The sequence below is a fragment of the Protopterus annectens genome, chromosome 15.part0, assembly GCF_019279795.1.
Source record: "Protopterus annectens isolate FY-2018-M chromosome 15.part0, PAN1.0, whole genome shotgun sequence".
In the NCBI taxonomy this organism is placed as follows: Eukaryota; Metazoa; Chordata; order Ceratodontiformes; family Protopteridae; genus Protopterus; species Protopterus annectens.
Window position 1 is genome coordinate 181,042,398 of NC_056749.1, and position 14,437 is coordinate 181,056,834.

The following is a 14,437-nucleotide window of genomic DNA, read 5'->3' on the forward strand; positions in this document are numbered from 1 at the left end:
GCTTGCAAAAAGGATTCTGATAATAGAAAGGAGCTGCATGGACCCAAATTCTGAAAAAAAGGTTAAAGAGAAGAAACAATACAGATATCTGAAGTAGTACTAGCTGTTCTTAAAGAGCCCCCATTCAGCTAGCCCCGTGGCATAGAAAGATGGAATCATGGCTAAAGCTTCAGGAGCCCAAGCTTGACTTCACAAAGGTCAAATGCCAAGAAATTCTGGCACTCAGTAAATCAAATACTACATCCTAGGAACCCCTCAACTCCTAATCCCTGCCCAACAAACCCCCCCCCCCCAGAAACAGCTTCTAACTTCATTTCCTACTTTACTGAATCCATTAGTAAGTTCATAAGTCCAGTTCCCTCTTATTCTAGAAATACAAATCCACCCAACCCATCCTCTAGACAGAATTCTATTAACAAATTCTCCCTTAAACCAATTCCTACCAGCTACATTAAATCTCTGCTTCACAAACTGAAACCCTGTTCTAGATCTGCTGACAATATACCGTATCTCCCTACTTTCTTCAGATAGCAGCTGACTCTCCAGCCCTCCCAGTCTCTATACTTATAAACTGTTCTATCTCTGAATCAAACGTTCCCTCTATCTGGAAAGAATTCTATACCCTACCCATACACAAAGGAGGTAACTCCATAGAATTTTCCAGTTTCACATCCATTGCCGTCCTGTCACCTCTGTCAAAAATACTGAAAAAATGTGTGCATAAGCAAGTCATGAAACACTTACTTCAAGAAAACCTGCTCACTCACTCACAACATGGCGTTCATCCAAAACATAGCACAACAACTGTCCTCCTATATTTTATCAACACTATCTCTCTGGCCAGAGATAGCAATAAACTAGTGTCAGTTTATTCCTAGATCTCTCTAAAGCATTCAATACAGTCGCTCACTCCTTTCTTCTGGACAAACTCACCAACCTTAACTTCTCCACATCTAACATGGTCTGGTTTTCTAGTTACCTCACAGTTCAACTACAATCAGGAAAATGTCTCTCTCACCTCCTCTCCCTATCAAAATGGGTGTTCCCTAAGGATCTATTCTTAGTCCATTACTCTTCAATATCTTTACTAATCTACTCTATACGTCCTGCCCTCAGTCATCCCTTGTCCAATATGTTGATAATTCTACAGTCATCACAATTGCAGATACCCTCTCTGACTTACATTCTATTCCTCAGAAATCCTTCAACTCTGTTGAAACATGGCTCTGTAACAACCAGCTAATTCTGAATCCTAAAAGACCAAACTTTTACTTTTTCTTCCCAAAAACCTAAACCACCTTAAATCCACTTTTACTATCCATTCTCAAAATAAAACACCTAGCATAGTTGAACCCAGCACAAAACTTCTAGGTGTCATGATAGATGATCAACTGAAATTTGATCTGCATGTCAACACTTGCATTAAGAAAGCCCATCAAAAATCTGCCCCTTTTAAAGAAATAGAAAGTTTCTCTCTAGCAAAGCTGGTCTCCATTTTTCATGCCTATCTCCAATCAAGCCTATTGTACAGCTCTCAAATCCTCACTAACCTCCAAACCTCTCTCCTAACTAATCCTGAAACTACCTATAACAAAGTGACCAGATTTGCTGCAAATCTAAGCTATATATCCCATCACTGTCTCTCTTTAAAACACTTACTCCTCTCTCAGTTTCAGCTTATCCACTCTATCTTGTACCAACCACCTTTCTGTCCCAACTTGTCCCCTCCAATGCAATGTCCCTCTACACTCCCTGTAGGACTCTCCATAGCTCAGACCAAGACTTACTACAAATCCATAAACCCAAGAGCAAAATTGGTCAACACCTCTTTAGCTATTACCCTACCATTTCTTGGAACAAATTCCCATTAGAAATCAGAACACTCAAACAACTCAAAGAATTTAAATCAGCTACCAAAGACTACCTAAAAAGTTGCTGGTCATTCCACTGTACTCACCCTCCATAACCTGTTTCCCTCTTCTATGTAGCTGGCTCTCTGTCCTCATTGGTATTTTTCTGTCATGTGATAGCTCTCTTAATCATCTTATCTAGGTAATCGCTTGTTACTTACTCTTAAAATATTTCTACTTGTATACTACCTGTCAAATCCTCACCAACTCTAACTAGACTAGCTGTACTTATTTAACTCTGCATAATGTCTTTGTACTTACCTTAAGTTAAACAACAAATTAGCTCTATAAATAATTTTTATGCTTTTACTGTTCCAACTTGACAATGTAATGGTTGAGACATGTCTAGAAAAATACTTTTGGTAAGGAGACCATCGTTTAGGTTATTATAGATAGCGTCATATGCTGAGAATATAGCAGTGACTATGCTGATACCATTTCTGAAGCCATTCTTTCTATCAGATAGAAGCTCATAATTATTAACTTGTTAAGTGACTGCATATAGAGAACTTTTTTATTAAAAATGCTTGCAAGAGGGAAATAATGGAGGTAAGTTGATAGTCTATAAGGGTTTTGGGCTGGGGTACCTTAGAAAGAGATATAATGATGCCATGTTTCAGGGCTGGCGGAATAATTTCTGAGGTAAGTGAGAGGTTCTTAATATAAGGTAGGTTTGTAGGTGTATTCTAGCTAACGATCAGTAAGGCCCTTATAAGCTTAGACAAGCAACCCAAATGTGACCCACAGATCTGATGTATATAGGTAGTGATTTACTGACTGCCTCACACCATCCAAGACATAGGAGCCAGACTAGGGGTGAATTTCCAATTACCTATCCATTGGTTCAAGTTGTTCTTAAAAAGGGGATAGAGAGGAACTCTGCTTCACAAGGATGGGGAGCCTGCTTTCTATTTTGTCTACTGCTTTAAAAGGAAGTCAGGGTGGAGTGTAATAAAGGTATAGGTGGAGGATTTCAAGTTCTTTAATAACCTTTTTGTTTCATTATCAGACAAACCCCATATTTGGAAAGTGGCTGTATAACCTGCCAGACTGTACATTTGGGATGGAGGGTTACACTGAGTACTTTGTTAGGTAGAGCTAAGGTTAACACTTTCAAGCTTGTAGCACCTTTTTGTATACTTCCAGTTAACACCCATAGCTCCTCATGTCATCCAGATCTTTTTGGGGTCTGGTTTCTTTAATTAAGTGACTTTCCAGCTAATAATTGGCAGTATTAGCAAAGGTGAGGGGTAATTAACAAAATGAAACTAAAATTGTTAATCTAGAAGTTCTGCAGTAGAGAAATTAATTGCTGTTAAGTTAATTGCTATTTTCCATATTTTCATATTTGCATTCATATTTTCATAACTGAGAGACCTATGTACTGTTAAGGAGTATGGTGTGAAATACCATGGTGGGAAACAGGAAAATTCATTGTAAATGTCCATTTAAATCACACTAAATCTGAAATATTGCTAGTCATTTGTTAGCAATTATGAAAATAAGGAATATATCTGTATGTACTTAGTAATTCAAAAAACAAGTGACTTACAAACTTTTGCATGTTGTCAGGTGAAACCTCTGATGTTGTTGAAGAAAATTGTTTTTGATATTTTGCACTTTAAGTTGTACATCGAGATATTCAGTGTTATTTATATTAATTATACAATTAAGCATATATTTCATATTTCTGTAAATATGTCAGTAAACATGCACTCAGAGAAAAATGTCATAGAAAAGCTTATGTGTGGTTAATATAAGTGTTCTAACAACATGTGTCTAGGTTGTACAGTTTCCAAGACAGTTTAGCAAAAAATATAGTCCTTGGATATGATATATTATTTATAGAAAGACTATCAATGAACTGACTGTTATCCTTGTAAATAATGCAGCCTACTGATAATATTGCTATTTGTACAATTTAATATTTTTATTGGTCACAAAATCTTTACATATGTTTATTTATGCTTTTTAATTTTTTTTCTTTTTTCGGAAAATCCTCTAGAATGCAAGGTTGTATGTAGACTGCTAAAGGTGTGATATTATGGGTTACCTTCATTTGATCGACAGCTCATTTGACTGAAACTCATTTCCCCTAAAACTCATTTCCCTGACAAGTAGAACTTGCAGTGCACTCTAAGGCAAGTAAATGGAATATGTCCTTTTCCCACTGTAGTGCGACATGGAATCTCTCCCAGGTTCTCCAGTGTCTCTGTCTACCACCCTTTGAACCTGCTGCAATATGTGATCTAAAATTCCTGTCATGAAAGTCTTTGTTTTTGTGGTGGTCACATCAGCCAAACAGATATCTGAGTTACAAGCTTTATGCATCAAGAGCCCGTATCTAATCTTCCATAAGACAGAGTATCCCTTCGTACTAACCCATCTTTTCTCCCCAAAGTAGTTTCTGACTTCTCTATTAACCAGTCCATTGAGCTCCCTGTATTTTTTCCAAACTACTCAAACAAAGGGGAATACTTCCTTCATTCATTGGTTGTACATAGACAACTATGTTTTTATGTAGACAGGACTAAGTCCTTTCGCAAGTCGGACCAACCTTTCATTTCCTTTTCTGGTCCTAGACTGGGATGTGCTGCATCAAAAGTTACTTTATCAAAATGGCTCAGAGATTGCATTACCTTTGCATATTCCCTTACGAATGAATCCAAACCTGATCAAATCAAAGCTCATTCAACTAGGGCCATCGCAACTTTGGTTACCTTCCATTCCAGGGCTTCCATGGATGACATTTGTGCAGGAGCCATTTGGGCTAAACCCCATACCTTCATCAATCATTACAAATTGGATCTGGTCTCCAGGGGAAGAGCGACCTTTGGCTCAATGGTTCTCAGGAATGTTCTTTCATAAGGGCCACCCAGGTTCTCCAAGTAGCTTGGGATTCTGTCCCATCAGTGATGAATAGGAAGAAGATTAACAACTTCAGATAAAGAAGTTATGTCTTACCATAACATTCCATCTGAGTTGTTGATCTTCCAGTCATCACACCCTCCCACCGTCCCCCACCAATGGCTCCTGGTGGATCTTCTGGGTCCTTGTGGTGTTTCAGGGTTTCTATGCAGAGATGGCCTCTGTCTTTCTGTTTCTTCTATATGTTGCATGCAAACTCGATTTGAGGTAACTAGGAGAAGGGCATTGTGGGTAGCAGCTTAGCTCAAGAGTTTTTGGTGTATGTTTGCTTGGTATTAGGCCGACTCGGTTCCGAGCTCATCTGTGATGACTGGAAGAAGATCAACAACTCAGATGGAACGTTATGGTAAGACATAACTTCTTTTTTAAGCCAGGTCTCAATAAGAGGTATTATATTAAGGTTTTCTGCTGTGACCCATTCTTCTAAAGAGGCCCACTTATTGTTTATACTACATTTATTAAAGCATACAATTTATAAAATGCTATGACCTTTTCTGAGAATATTATTAGAGCTGTGGAGTTTAACTGATAGTTGGTGGTACTGCATATTGTAGGATTTATTGATTGTTGAAGGGGGTCAGGAATGCTTTGGATGTCTCCAGATCTGAGTAATCTCTGCTGAAGGAAAAATAAAATAGCCAAGATGTGTTTCTTAAAGGTAGCAGTGAATTTAGTTTGTTGAATCAGATATGTTTGTATAAGGAATTGATTTTTGGTTAGATAAGTATGGAGCTTAGCACATGACTGGAGTTGAAATAGAATTTATATGGCAATATTACCTGAGTTATGTGACAGGGACCATCATGGATTTAAGTTAGAGTTTGAGGGAAGGTTATCTATTAAGAGAAATAGGAAGCAGTGAGTGTTGGAAAAGAGAGAGAAGATAACAGAAATGGAATGGATAGCCTAATTGGCTCCAGGCTGGAAAGAGAGAATGTAGATTAGCCTGACAATCTGCAAATCAGTATTAACAGCCATGAATTATGGGCCAGTATGGCTGAATATAAACTGCAAGAAGATGAAAAATAATGTTGCAGAAAACTAATTTAATAGAATCAAACATACTGCCTGTTTATATATGTGACATCATTAGTTGGATGAAGTTCCACATCAATGATTCACACAGAAAGGAAATCCCTGAAAAACAGTGGTAGCTACTACGGGGCTCCCTTTTTTAGTGCTGAATAATGTGGCAATTTGATCTATATATAGTATTCAATGGAGGAGTTAAATAGAAAAGTGAATACCAATTCACTGAATGTTGCAGTGAACCAACATTTTTGATGATGATTTGTGTGTGTGTGTGTGTGTGTGTGTGTGTGTGTGTGTGCATATGTATGTGTGTGTGTGTGTGTGTGTGTGTGTGTGTGTGTGTGTGTGTGTGTGTGTGTGTGTGTGTGTGTGTGTGTTTATGTGTATGTGTGTTGGGGGTATCACTTTCCTGAAAATACACTAATGTTCTGGGGGGGGTGACAATTATTATAAGAGGTTGAGGGAACAACCTGCATGAAGGGTATGGACTGCTTTGCCTTCCTTGTAAAAGTAGGCTTTCTTTGTTCACTAAATCAGTATTCACATTTTTGCTTTTAGTTCAGTGCTGCATTTGATGAGTTGGTGCATCAGATATTCTGCACCTACTGAAAGATGATGACATCCCAGTCTGTGAGCCATGCTTCATGTCTAGCAGTGACAGACATATTCTTTGGTTTTATCTTCCATAATGGATTGATCAAATGGCATGATCATTTCTGGAACAGCATGGTACAGCAAAGTATTGACAAGTACTTCCTGAAGACCAAAGTTACTTCCAGTATTACCTGTAGTTTAACTCATATGAAAGAACTTCTTCAGTAAACATGCTTTGAGATTTTGTTATTGTTCACATAAAAGTATGGGCTCAGGTTAGGGTTGCCAATTTTTCATGTCAAAATTTCTGCACATGTACTTGATAGCAAAATGTGTGTAATTTTGGTATCCCCCCCCCCACACAGTCATTCCAGTGTTCCATTACTTTGCTATTTCTCATTTCTTCCCAGTTGCCATAAACACTGTTCAAAACTCAATACGTTTTTCTGCTTTACTTCTACAATGATTACAGATATTTGGATTTAATTTAAAACTTTTATTTCAAATTTTATAGTGCAAACACTGATAGGCATTTGCTAAACAAAGCAATGCAGTCACGCAATGAAAACAGACTTAGCATTAAAACCTCTCTGCCTTTGAAACTCACATTCACCGAAACAGCTTTGAAACCCACATTGAAAGAAAATGCATCTGGCCAGTGCTGAATTAAGTTTACATTTGGGCTGTTTTCAAATCATAGGGCCTTTGCATTCGGTTTTAGGACAATGCAAAAGTTCTTTGATTCACCTTCCTGATTGTATTAAAGGATAATATGTAATAATTAAATTATATTCCCTGTATAATACAGGACCACTTGTTATACTGCACTTTAAGTTTTGTAGTTTTGAATATTTTTTCAGTAAGCAATGCAACAAAACATATGGACTAATAATGACAAAACTGCCCATTCAGAAAATTTCAGCCATAAAATGCCACTCAAACATCTGTTATTACAATCTGCCAATATCAGTCAATATGCAAAATCTCTGCTGAAATAAGTCATCTGAATAACTCCACATTAAAGAGATCTGTAACTAATGAAAAAGGTTGCTGCTAGCAACAACTTTATATTTCAGTGTTTCATCTAAAATTCAGTGCCTACTGCCCTTGAAGAATACATTTCCTATATTACACTAAAAAATGATAAGCTGGTACTTTTGCAATAGAGAATGGATGGCAAACACTAAACAGATTCACAATTACTAACATGAGATTCCTCATACAGTTGTGATATTGGGCAGGATTTACAAAGGCTTGCACGGAGTCTAAGAGTAGTGTAAGACTCCATGCAGCCCTCGCAATGCAGGAACAGCCCGAAATTCCGTGTAAGAGACCAGCTAAAACGTCTCTTACACGGACTGGGCGTGGATATGCTAATCACCTCACTTGCAGCCGAAAGGCATGCAAATGAGGTAGATTAGCGATCCACGAAGCCCAAACCAGCCCGTGTAAGAGCCATGTTAGCTGCAGAAATGTACTCAGTTGACAACTGAGTAGGTTTCTGCAAATAACACAATGGAGCCATGTCAGCTCCAAATAAAGGGTGCATATGTGTCAGACAGCATGCCAATTGCCAAATATGTGGCCATTGGCAAGGTACCCTGATGCAAATATGAGAAATATGTTTAAACCCAGCGCAGCCCTGCGCAAACGAGCTGCGCTATATAAAACATAAAAATGAAGGTTATAAACCCACAAATGTGGGTTTTATGCAATACATGGATTTACAATGCAGGGACCAGCAGACCAAAAACAACATGGCCACCGTTTAGTGGTTGCTAAGGGGGTAAGCTGAGTCTAAGACATGTAACTAAGCATTAGTAGGCAATCTGATGTAAATGAGTGTTAGGATACTGAATCCCTCTGTCACATAGCAAATGAGCACATTCTGAGTAGTGTAAGAGTTACATAAGGGGGAGGAACAGAGTAGGAGATAGGTGACATTACAGAGGGGAATGGCAGAAAGAAATGCAGTTCATTGGAGGTCAGTGTTACATGACAGATGTCAGACACATATCATGGAAAGAGAAGTGCCACAAGATAAGCATGGGAAAGTCATGAAATGGAAGGTGTACACTGTTGCTTACACCAAAGTTTCTTGCTGGGCGTGCATGCGCACGTGTGCGCGCCATGAGGCTCGAGTAGGGCAGTGTGCGCGAGTGTAAGGCAGACTGAGCATGTGGGAGCCTGTTGGCAGACTGGTAAGACTGTTTGCGCTGGTGTGCGCGTGTTTTAACCCAAATAAGAAGATTCTAAACCGTGTAAGCATGTGTGTGCACGTGTAAGCCACTGTGAGTGTGTTTCTGCTGGTATGCGCATTGCTCCCCCCTGAGGAAACAGAAAGGAAAAAGGAAGCAACAGAATTAGTAGGAAGCTAGCAGGGAATACTGCTGGAGCTAGCAGGTGAAAACAATTAGAAGCAGGCAATTACACAGGCAGAATAGTAGCCCAGCCAAGCACTTAAAACTCTGCAAACAGCAGTGCAGGGTGTTTCTCTCAAGAGACACTGCAAGACAGGAGTAAGCTATTAGAAGTGAAAACTGAAAAAGCTGAACTCAGAGCAGAAATGCTAGGGGCTGCCATAGCTGTCATAAGGAGACAAAGGCGACTTGCTGAGGGTGGTGACAATGCAAATGGTGCCAGACAACCCACAGTGAGGAGACGGAGAAGAGTGTACAGGCCCAGGGTCACCTACCATGGGTTACATGGGCTAGAGATAGTGGAGCGCTATAGAGTGGACAGAGACCTCCTGCAGCAAATTGTCGAGCTGTGCAGGCCACGCCTCACACACAGAACCAACAAAGGGGAACCCATCCCAGTGGAAACCAAGGTATGTGTTGGCCTAAGAATACTAGCAACAGGTACCTTCCAGAGACCAACTGGTGATATGATGGGGATATCACAGGCATCAGCCTCCAGGGTAATGCATCAGTTCCTGGATGCCATGTCAACACATGTCGGTGATCATGTATATTTCCCCAATGCCCGTGAGGTATTGGCCAGCAATATGCGTCTCTTCCAGCAAATAGCGGAATACCCTGAGGTAGTGGGTGCAATAGACTGCACGCACATATGCATCAAAGCACCAGCCGGTGAGCGGGGTAGGGCCTACATAAACCGCAAGGGCTTCCCCTCCATCAACTGCTAGGTCGTGTGTGATGCCCAGGGCATAATAATGAATGTGTGTGCTGGCTGCCCTGGGAGCTACCATGATTCCCATATCTGGCATTTGACGCAGCTGTACCAGACATTTGCCAATGGGGACATCCCACATGGACACCTAGTGGGGGATGCAGGTTATGCACTGGAGCCGTGGCTGATGACACCCATCAGAAACGCACACACACCTGAACAGGAACGCCATAATGAGGCACACGCACAAACACGTAATGTAATAGAGCATGTGTTTGAGCTGCTCAAGTCATGGTTCCGGTGTCTGGACACATCTGGTGGAGCCTTGCAGTACTCACCAACTACATGTACCCAAATTGTCATGGTATGTGCTATGCTACATAATATGATCTTGCGAAAACAGCTGCAGCAGGATCAGTATAGGGCCGGGCCAAACAGCCCACCACCATTGCCAAGGCCATCACAGGCAGAGCGTGACTTGGAGGAGGAACAACCTGAGCCTGCCCCAGTAGGCAGAAGGAGGCGTGCCCAGTATGCCCTGGCCTTGGCAAAGAGGCAACGCATAGCACATACACTGGCTCAGTAGGAACCCTGGGAATGATACCCCTCTCTGACTCACTCATATAATAACAGGGATGCCTAAAATGACATAACCTGCTCTCAAACATGTACAGGGAGTGTAGTATGTGCATCCGACAGAGGCAGCCCTGCAGCACCACCTGAGGCATGAATGCCATGTGTTAACCAATGTAACACCATGTAGTATATGCAAACTTGATGACCCTGACTAACATCCTACCCTCACCAAGCATGATGCCACAATATGACGATGAGATGATCAATTGCAATAATTGTCTGAAGTACTGCTGTTAGTCAAAGGGGATCCAATGTGTGCCAGCCTGGGATGACATGCTGAGCATGACATGATGCTCCACCTGCTAGGGGTGGCGTGCACATATCAGTCCTGGCCTTATGGATACTGGCAAAGGCTGTTGTTACCCACAGCATGCATTGAATAGCTAAGGCTCAAAACACAAACCCACCTCCATAGGTATCACAAGGGATAAGAACCTAGATGTAATGCTACCCAATGCCAGACGTCTAAACAGCAAGATGCATGCAGTCTAAACTCCCCCGGTATGGAGAATGTTGATATCTGTCCTGTAACAGAAAACTGGGTCAAGGCTCACAACAGCACCCTAACACTACCAGGTTACACCTCATACTGTGCTGTAGAGCCTCAAAACATGGAACAAGCTACAAAAGAAGGGTGACTAGCAATAATTGTCAAGGATAACCACACCCCCATGTTGGTACCACAACAAGAAGCAGCATGGACTAGCCATGGTCAAGTAACACTGGCTAAAACTGCCTCCCAGTTTATAGCCTGCTACAGACTACCGTCCTAACACCAGAAACTGCACTTGGCCTATGTTGGAATACATGAATATATCAAGCCCTCCAAACCGCATTATATTGGGTGACTGAAAATACCCAAACATAGACTGGGAGCATTATTCTAGCTCCAACACTGTAGGACAAAAGTTCCTAGAATCCATAAACCAAAATGCCCAGGAACAACGTACCACTCCCACAAGAGGGGTAATCATACTGGATGTGATAATCAGCAACATGGGTACTGGATGGCAAGATGAGAAGTGTATCCCTCACTGGTAAGACCAGACCATAGAGTAATCACACCGGATATACACATCCTGACCACAGTCCCTGGCCAGAAAACCACAGTGAAAAACATGTGTAAAGTAAAAGTTGCACTCCTCCAAACTGATGTTGAATCCATTAAAGGCCCTGTGCAGGTGCAAAATATGGGCCACACCTCAGAACCTGTTATACAGGCATTCCATGAACACTGCCAGGAATGCATGTATTATGCAATCCCAAATAAAACCAAGACACAATGCCATACACGCAGGCATCTGGCATTGTGGACTCCAGCCATTACCAAACCATGCAAGAGAATGAGGAAGCTACTACATGATAGAGCAAACATAAAAAGGGAAGTAATCTCTGATCAATAGTATGGCAATAAAATATGTCCACTCATACAATCCACTAAGGCCAGCTACAACAAGTTGAAACTGTGAATCTTGAGGCAATGTTACACCTGCCCCATGTACACAGACAACCCTCACCTCCCCCCATGAAATACAAATATATGTGAGAGATGCAACCTTTTATCCAAACAGGAGGCTGAGCTCTCTCAACTCAGTACTGTCAAAACTAGTCAGGAGGAGAAGGTAACCACACACACCACAAACCCAGTCCCACATAGACCTATCACAACTGCAAACCAAAGACATAAACACAGAAAAACATTCCTGGAGGCTCTAATTACAAACACACCACATCAACAGAGGCCTCCAAAGCAGACACCCAAGCAACCACTACCTCTAAACATAGCACATGCAACACATAGTACACAAAGCTGGTGTGCCAAACAGTCACAGGCCCGAAGGAGAAACAACATGCCTGATACAGTTGTAATAGGTGACTCCATAGTCAGACACACTGCTGTCCCACTCACCAGACTGAACAAGGGAAAGGGTACAGTAAGCTGCCTGTAGGCTGCTACAATACGCCACATAACACAAGTACGCAGGTCACCCCAAAGCAAGTGGAAATATGATGCAGTCATTGTCCATGCTGGCGTGAATGACCTGAGATGTACCTCCCCGGACTACATGAAAAGAGACATAGATGAGCTCTCTGATGTAGTCCAGGCCGGTATGACACTGACTGTGTGCAGCATCCTACCCTCACCAAGAATGATACCACAGTACAAACACAGAATGATCAGCTTTAACAAGTGGCACAATTACTGGTGTCATTCCAAGGGGATCCAATGTCTGTCTGCTTGGGATGTCATGATTGACAAGCCACGCTGCTGTGCCAGGGATGGCTTGCACCTGTTACCCCTGGGTATCTGGATATTGGATAAGGCTCTTGCCACCTCCATAGAGCCTTTCGTAGGCAAGGCTGAAAAGACTAACCCACCTCCCTAGAAAACATAAGTGGAAAGAAACATAAGGGTAATGCTGCCCAATGCCAGACATGTAAACCTCAACATGCATGCTCCCGAGGCCCTCCCCAGTATGGAGAACATTGATGTCCATGCAGTGACAGAAACCTGCAGCAAGGCTCCTGACAGCACACCAGCACTACCAGGTTATACCTCATATCATGCGTTATGGCCCCAAAACCTGGACCAAAACATAAAAGGAGGGGGAGTATCCATATTCAGCACAGACACCCACACGTCCAGGTAACTGACAATGCATGAAGCATCGGAGACCACCCATGTGCAACTAACCATAGGCAAAACTGCTGTACAGTCTGTAGCATGCTACAGACCACACTCTCACACACTGGAACCCCAATCAGCCATCCTGAAGACACTGGACAGTATGAATATCTCACCAAATACCAAACAAGGTACTCACAAATTACCACATAGGTGGTAATCCATTATGTATGGAAGGAGTAATCAGGGACCTAGGGACACAAGTGGAGAGTAACCTGTCATGTGACACTCACATTGCCAACATGGCTAGGAAGACTGTCTATATTGGACACCGTATCATGAAATGATTCACATCTACGTCAACAGAGGTCATTGTGCTCCTATACTGTTCTCTTATCAGACCCATAATCTAGTACAATGCCTCATTTGGGATGTAACTTACCCGACACCTGCAGCAGTTAGAAAGACCTCAAAGGTACCTCACCAAGAGGATAAAGGGTCTCAAATATATGTCATATGCTGCCTGGCTATAGACACCCCAGCTGTATTCAGTCACATACTGCCTACGCAGAGGCGTTGTATGCCTGTTGTACAAGGCCATGTCCAACACAGGAGTAATGGACATGCTCCACCCCAGAAAACCCAAATTCATCGGAGCTGTGAGAGTGAGAGATGTCAACTTCAACACATAATGAAATAGGATGTGGTGGAGGGACAGATACATAACCCAGAAGCTCCCTACACCCTGGAACGGAATCCCACTCCATATTAGGCAGAGCCCCTCACTGACTCTCTTCAACAGGAATCTTGCCAAGTGGATGGATGATCGTAGATGTACACTGGGGGTCTTCACTGTGTCACGTCCAGATAGAGGCACAGTAAAGTAAATCATAAATGGCCATAATATTCACATAGCAAGGGGTGGTGAAAGCCACACACACTCTGGCTAGGCTTATAAATGCTTTAGGGCTGATAGCCTAGTAAGAACCTATGAACCTATGAAGATACAAATTGTACAGGACACTAAGGATAATCACAAGGCTTTCTTAACTGATGGTAGGAACCTTGTTGGGAATTCACAGATATGCTCTGAATCACTCAAATGTTACAAACAACATACCAAACACACACACATATTGCCAACATCCAACCTGACAGGTGAAGTGCAACCCCCCCCCCCCAAAATGCAAAATATCTATCCCAGCAGAGTGCTGGCCCCCTGACATTGCAGATGCTGAGGTAACAGCCAGCATCTACAAAGCAAAACACACAGCATCAATGGTATGAGATGGTGTCCTGGGCTAAGTCCAACATGGACTCCAAGAAGAATGGAATGCCAAATAACACTACTGCTCAATGTCAGCCTTACCACAGGATATGTACCCAAAGAGCAGTGTACAACAACAGTGGTCCTTCTCCACAAAGGTGTTGCCTGAATGGATACTGCAAACTACCACCCCAGAATCTTGACAAGCTTGGTCTGCAAAGCTATGGAAAGGATCAGCATGTACCTCAGACATAAAGATATTGGGGACCTACTGACACTGGACCCTACCCAGTGTGGCTTTCTTAAGTGCAG